At 40.0% G+C, this 7,641-nt stretch overlaps 1 pseudogene; it reads left to right on the top strand.

The window, feature by feature from the left end:
- The first annotated feature begins 5,317 nt into the window (after nucleotides 1-5,317).
- LOC136386484 (serine/threonine-protein phosphatase 2A 56 kDa regulatory subunit delta isoform pseudogene) lies at nucleotides 5,318-7,179 on the top strand (annotated as a pseudogene).
- Nucleotides 7,180-7,641: the final 462 nt, after the last annotated feature.

The raw sequence follows: 7,641 nt of genomic DNA, 5'->3' as shown, positions 1-7,641 counted from the left end.
CCACAGCCAACATCATACTGAATGGGCAAAAAATTAAAAGCAATTCCCTAAAGATCAGGAACAAGGCAGGGCTGCCCCCTCTCACCACTCTTATTAAACATAGTCCTGGAAGTCCTAGCCACAGCAATCAGACAAAAAGAAAAAATAAAAGGCATTCAAGTTGGAAAAGAAGAAGTAAAACTATCATTATTTGCAGATGATATGATATTGTATATAGAAAACCCTAAAGTCTCAGTCAAAAAACTACTGGACCTGATAAATGAATTCAGCAAAGTGGCAGGATATAAAATCAATGCTCAGAAATCAGAGGCATTTTTTATATGCCAACAATGAACAGTCAGAAAGAGAAATTAGGGAAACAATCCCCTTTACTATTACAACCAAAAAAATAAAGTACCTAGGAATAAACTTAACCAAGGAGACTAAAGACTTGTACTCGGAAAATTACAAAGCATTGATAAAAGAAATAAAGAAATTTACAAAAAAGTGGAAGCATATACCGTGCTCATGGTTAGGAAGAATAAACATCATTAAAATATCTATATTACCCAAAGCAATCTATAAATTCAATGCAATACCAATTAAAATACCAATGACATACTTCAAATATATAGATCACATATTCCAAAAATTTATATGGAACCAAAAAAGAACATGAATAGCCTCAGCAATCTTAAAAAAGAAGAATAAAGTGGGAGGTATCACACTTCCTGATATCAAGTTATACTACAAGGCTATTGTACTCAAAACAGCCTGGTACTGGCATAAGAACAGGCATATAGATCAATGGAACAGAACAGAGAACCCAGAAATAAACCCACAGCTCTATGGACAACTGATATTTGACCAAGGAGGTAAGGAAATACAATGGAGTAAAGATAGCCTCTTTAACAAATGGTGTTGGGGAAATTGGACAGCTACCTACAAAAAATGAAACTAGATCACCAGCTTACAACACTCACAAAAATAAACTCAAAATGGATAAAAGACTTAAATGTAGGCCGTGAAACCATAAGCATCTTAGAAGAAAACATAGGCAGTAAGCTCTCTGACATCTCTCGGAGCAATATGTCAATATATTTGCTGATTTATCTCCAAGGGGAAGTGAAATAAAAGACAGGATAAACAAATGGGACTATATCAAACTAAAAAGCTTTTGCACAGCTAAAGACAATAAGAACAGAATAAAAAGACAAACTACACAATGTGAAAACATATTTGACAATACTTCTGATAAGGGGTTAATAATCAAAATTTATAAAGAACTTGTAAATCTCAACACCACAAAGACAAACAATCCAATCAAAAAATGGGAAAAAGAAATGAATAGACATTTCTCTAAAGAGGACATACAGATGGCCAATAGGCATATGAAAAAATGCTCAACATCATTAATCATTAGAGAAATGTGAATTAAAACCACAATGAGATATCACCTCACATCGGTTAGAATGGCGCTTATCAACAAAACAACACAGAATAAGTGCTGGCGAGGATGTGGAGAAAAGGGAACCCTCCTGCACTGCTGGTGGGAATGCAGACTGGTGCAGCCACTGTGGAAAACAGTATGGAGATTCCTCAAAAAACTGAAAATCGAACTGCCTTTTGACCCAGCTATCCCACTTTTAGGAATATACCCCAAGAACACCATAGAACTGCTCCAAAAGGAGAAATGCACCCCCATGTTTGTGGCAGCATTGTTCACAATAGTGAAGATATGGAAACAGCCCAAGTGCCCATCAGAGGACGAGTGGATTAAAAAGCTTTGATACATATATACTATGGAATACTACTCAGCCATAAGAAACGATGACATCGGATCATTTACAACAACATGGATGGACCTTGATAACATTATACGGAGTGAAATAAGTAAATCAGAAAAAAACTAAGAACTATATGAATCCATACATAGATGGGACATAAAAATGAGACTCAGAGACATGAACAAGAATGTGATGGCATCGGGGGTGGGAAGGCGGGGGGAGGGGGGAGGGGGCTAGGAAGGAGAGAGGGGGTGGGGGAGGGGAGGGGCACAAAGAAAACCAGATAGAAGGTGACAGAAGACAATTTGACTTTGGGGGAGGGGTATACAGTACAATCAATTGTCAAAATAATCTAGAGATGTTTTCTCTCAACATATGTACCCTGATTTATCAATGTCACTGCATTAAATTTAATAAAAAAACCAAAAATTTAATAAATTGAACTTCATCAATATTTAAAACTTTTTTGCATCCAAAAACATTATCAAGAAAGTGAAAAGCAACCCATATATGAGAGAAAATATTTGTAAATCATGTATCTAATAACCAGAAGATAATAAGGAAATCATAATACAACAACAGAATGACAATATCCTAATTAATATGGACAAAGACCTTGAACAGACATTGCTCCAAAGAGTATAGACAAATGGCTTATGAGTACACGAAAAGATACTCAACATCACGAGCCATCAGGGAATTGCAATTCAAAACCACAGGAAATACACCATCATACTCAGTATTGCTATAATTTTTAAAAAGGGGAAAATAATAAGTTTTGCAAGGATGTAGAGAAATTGGAATCCTCATACATGGGTGACCTCAGTGGAAAAGAGTTTGGTGGTTTTTCAAATGTAAAACGTAGTATTATCATATAATCCAGCAATAGTCAATCTGGTCTCTACCACCCAGTAGTGGACGTTCCAGCTTTCATGGTGGGCGGTAGCAAAGCAACCAAAGTATAAATAAAAAGATAGATTTAACTATAGTAAGTTGTTTTATAAAGATTTATTCTGCCAAACTTAGCAAAAATCTGACATAAAGTACTTGGTAAGTAATTATTATTATATGCTTTAACTTGCTGTAACTCTGCTTTATAAATTTTACAAAGTAAAGTCACTTCCCTACTTTATAAATCACCATTACTGTGGAACCAGTGGGTGGTTAGAAAATTTTACTACTAACAGAGATACAAAAGTGGGCTGTAGGTATAAAACAGTTGACTACCCTGATATAATCCAACAATTACATTGCCAAGTATATATTCTGAAGAATTGGAAACAGCTATTTGTGCACCTCTATTCATAGTACCATTATTCACAATAGTCCAAAGGTGAAACCAACTCAACTGTTCAACAAATGAATAAATAAACAAAACCAATAAAATGGAACCATTATTAAGCCTTAAAAAGAAATGAAGTTCTAATATATGCTACAACTTTGGATGAACTTTGAAAACATTACCTAGACTAAGCAAATTTATAGGTACAGAAAGTAGATTACAGGTTACCAGGGACTGGAGGGAGTGGAGATGTGGTTTAATGGGTACAGAGCTTCTGTTGGTATGATAGAATAATTTGGAAATGATAGTGGCAATAGTTGTACAACATTTTGACTGTAATTGATGTTACTGAATTTAACAGTTAAAATGAGTCAAATGGAACCATTTATGTTAATTTTATCACAACAAAAATAGTAAAGAGAAGTATTATCTTTAACCCACATGTAGCGAAAATAATGCTGAAGATGTGAAAGGTTAATGAGCAAGTCCCCAGGTCAATTTGATTAAGAATTTCTGAATAACAAAGGAGAGGAAGGTGACCTTAATTATGAGGAATATACATTAGGAAAACAAGAATTCCATCTGCAGAAAAAGAGAACAGAAGAAAGATATGGCTTGTCTGGGACCCCTGCTGACCATCAGTCTGAAGGACTTCAAGTGCACTAAGCATAGCATTGAGTCCCTCAAATGCTCCCAGTCCAGTCTTTGTGAGGACCTTGCTTTCAGTTTTTTTGGCAGAGGTGCCTTAGAAAGCTTTAAATTTAAAGCCACCATTAAACCCAAACAAGACTTGTGAGGCCAAACCAGTAAAAGGTTGCCAAGAGCACTGGCCAGATAGCTTGGTTGGTTCATCCCGAAGCACAGAGGTTGTCAGTTCAATCCCAGTCAGTGCACATTTAAGAACAAATGTTCCTGTATCTCTCCTGCTCTCTCCCTTCCTCTCTCTAAAAATTAAAATAAACATTTAAAAATAATAAAATATAAAAGGTGGCCTAGAGCTCTTCATAATCATTGGCAGGAGATACAGTAAGGCAACTGAACTGCAGAGGACACCAAATTCCATGGCTACCAATGAGGAATCTGAACCACTGAGGGATCATTAGACAGCGAGAAGCCCAAGGGTTTGAGATTCAGATATGACACTGGGTAGGCTCAGAGTTATCTGCTATATGCATGGATTGAGTCTTTGTAGTGCATAGCCAGCACCATTGCTATGTTTAGTACCTGGTTACCATTCAGGACCTGGACTGTCCTATGATCTAAGGTGGGATGGACAAATAAGAGTTACTGTATTTATTATCTTCTGTATCTCAGATAAATGTTTACCTTTCTATTTTCTCATGAGACCAAATGAACCAGAGTCAATACATGCCATCAGGCAGACTTTACCACTTAGCTACTCTCACCTGCTTGTTTGGGGATGCCCACATCCTGGGACTGTTTCTTGTAATAGCAGGGAAGATAATAAAGTTTGGGACAAAACTGACATTTGGTCTACCTTCTATAGTACTTCTAATGTGAGACTTGTGTTTTCTGAGCCAAATGCTTTCCTGGATTCCTGACCTTTTCCTTTATCCTACCTTGTGGTGCCCAGGGAAACTACTTCCCATTTCCTTCTTCTTTTAAATTTTGGGAAGTTCCCTTATGTCCACCTGTTCTTAGTCTCACTGCTTACCCTTATAACAAGGCTGATGTAGACCCTGATCTGGGCTCTCTGGGCTTTGCCACACTGCCTTATGTATACATATTGTTCTGGGTGTCTTTGCTCTAATCCACCCACTTGCTTCAGACTTGCAGCACCGATTTGACTAAAAGGTTCATTTTCCCAACCCATTCAAGGATCAGAAGTTTCCTTCAGTCCTAAGATAGAGAATCCTTTCTTACTTGTAATGGCAATGAAACCAAGCTATAAATTCAGTCCTTTTACATGGAAAATGGATATCTTAAAAGTTGTTCAGAAAGTCTAAAATTATAGTCATAATGAACATCCCAAGAACACATATTACCCTCAGTTACTTTTGAAGCTAAACATGATTACAAAATATTAACTGGCAACAGTGATGTTTTAACCAAAAGACAAATTCAACTTATGCTTAGAACTACTGTGAAGCTAGACACCTCAAAAAAACTAGGTAAAAGCATCTGAGATTAGGTATTTCAAAAATAATATTGACATAGACTTGCATAAAGCACTTAAGCGGCGGCAAAGAAATGCCAAGTGGGCCAAGTGCAGCTGAGCAAAGCCCAAGCCCAAGTGGAGCCAGGGTCAATGCACTATAAACTGAAGAAGGAGAAGGAGCTCCCTAAGCTTGCCAAAGGCATGGCCAAACCCAGCAGCTCAGACAAGGATGGTGGAGGTGAGAGTGCTAAGGAGGCCCAGGCACAGCAGCAGCTACCACCCAGTGGCACCACCCACTGCAGCCCCAGTTTCAGTCACCCAACAAGTGTCCCAACACCAGCACGCCACCCACCACATGCAGCTCAGCAAAATCAACTACCTTGGCGGGGGGGGGAGTCCCCAGAGTGTCAAGAAGGAGCTATGGCAAAACTTCTCTTGTTTCAACATCAGCAAGAACTAGGAGATGCAGAAGCTTCCTTTTCTGAAAGATTTGCCAACCCAGGAGGGGAAGAGCTGTTTATCCAAAAGCTATACCAGTGCTGTGTCCTCTTCGATTTCATATCAGACCTACTCAGTGACATCAAACTCAAGGAGGTGAAGCAGGCAAGTCTCAATGAAATGGTGGAGAATATCACCCATAGCTGCAATGTTGTCACTGAGGCAATTTACTCTGAGGTTGTCACTATGTTTTCAGTAAAAGTCTTCTGGATACTGCCACCTTCATCAAATCACCCCAGGGCTATTTTTGAGCTAGAGGAAGATGAGCCCACCCTGGAAGCTGACTGACCACAGCTCCAACTTGTGTATGAGTTTTTCTTATGTTTCCTTGAGTCTCCTGATTTCCAGCCAAACATATCCAAGAAGTACATGGAGTAGAAGTTTGTCCTTGTGCTCCAGGACCTGTTTGACAGTGAGGATCCCCAAGAGCAGGACTTCCTCAAGACCATCTTGCATCAAACCTATGACAAGTTTCTGGGACTCTGGGCTTATATCCCTAGTCAGATGAACCACATCTTCTACAGGTTCGTGTATGAGATGGAGCATCACAATGAGAGTGATGAGCTCCTGGAGATCCTGAACAGCATCATCAATGGTCCCCTAATCCCTTAAGGAAGGCTACAAGATGTTCCTTATCTGTGTCCTGCTTCCCTTTCACAAGGTCAGGTCCTTGAGTGTCTACCACCCTTAGCTGACAGACCATGTGGTACAGTTCCTGGAGGAGAGCAGTCTCACTGAGCTGGTGATTTGGGGACTTCTCAAGTTCTGGCTGAAGATCCACAGCCCCAAGGTGATGTTCCTGAATAAGCTAGAGGAAATTCTGGATGTCAATGAACTGTCAGAGTTCAGCAAAGTGATGAAACCACTCTTCTGCCAGCTTTCCAAGTGTGTCTCCAGCCCTCATTTCCAGGTGGCAGAGTATGCTCTCTATTACTAAAAAATTGAGCCTGACAATTTCCCAAGCCCTCCCCATCATGTTTGCTGCCCTCTACAGGAACTCCAAGAGCCCTTGGAACAAGGCAGTCCATGCACTGATGTACATGCCTTGAATCTGTTTATGGAGATGAATCAGAAGCTCTCTGATGACTGCACACAACAATACAAGGCAGAGAAGCAGAAGGACCAGATGCTAATGAATGAAAGATGTGGCAAAAGATCAAGGAACTGGCCCAACTACACCCCAGTATCCTATGTTTTAACCTCCACCACCACTGCCTCCAGTGAATTCGAGGGAGACAGAGACCTCCATGGTAAAGGACATTCAGCTTCTGAAGAAGACAGTGGAGATAGAGGTTGTGTAGATGCTAAAGAACATTAAGAAGAAGTAAGTGCTGCTTTAAAGAAAGTCAGAGCTGACCCATGACACGTACACCATTAAGATGCCAGAGGCTCGATATAGAGAGGGAGTAGGCAGACATTACAACTCCCACCTCCAGAACCAAAGTGGATTACAACTTAACTTAAGAACAATCAACTTGAAAAACCAACTTTGGACTAAACTAAGAGAAATCTAGTATAACGAAGCATCACCAAAGAAGCCACATTGAGACTGGTGGGAAGGGCAGACATGCACAGAAAGGACTGCCCTGCTCCCAGGAGCAAGAGGCAAACTGGAGGGTCTCTTGTGGATAGGAAGGTTTCCCAGAGAGTTGTGGGTCCTCAGTCACAGGACCAGAACCTAAGTCTGGAGCCCAAGAGACTAGAGGAGGCACTTAGACAGTAGTTTTGTGAAAGAAGAACAAGGTTACTATTTGTGAGAATGAGAGAGAACTATAAGATCCAGGCTCCTTCTTAAAGGGACCATGCAGAAAACCTCATTCACAGTCACTTACCCGGGGCTGCAGGAATGGGGAGTGGAAAGAGGACTGGAGTTGTGAGAGGAGAATGTATTCTCTGGGGCATAGGTAGATACTGTGGGGGACAACCACCCTAATCCCTGTACTAGGTCACTCCCCAAACCTAAAGTGTCCATTCTT

Source organism: Saccopteryx leptura, chromosome X (genome assembly GCF_036850995.1).
Source record: "Saccopteryx leptura isolate mSacLep1 chromosome X, mSacLep1_pri_phased_curated, whole genome shotgun sequence".
Lineage (NCBI taxonomy): Eukaryota > Metazoa > Chordata > Mammalia > Chiroptera > Emballonuridae > Saccopteryx > Saccopteryx leptura.
Note: the sequence above shows the minus strand (reverse complement) of the source record. Positions and strands in the feature narration are given on the sequence as shown.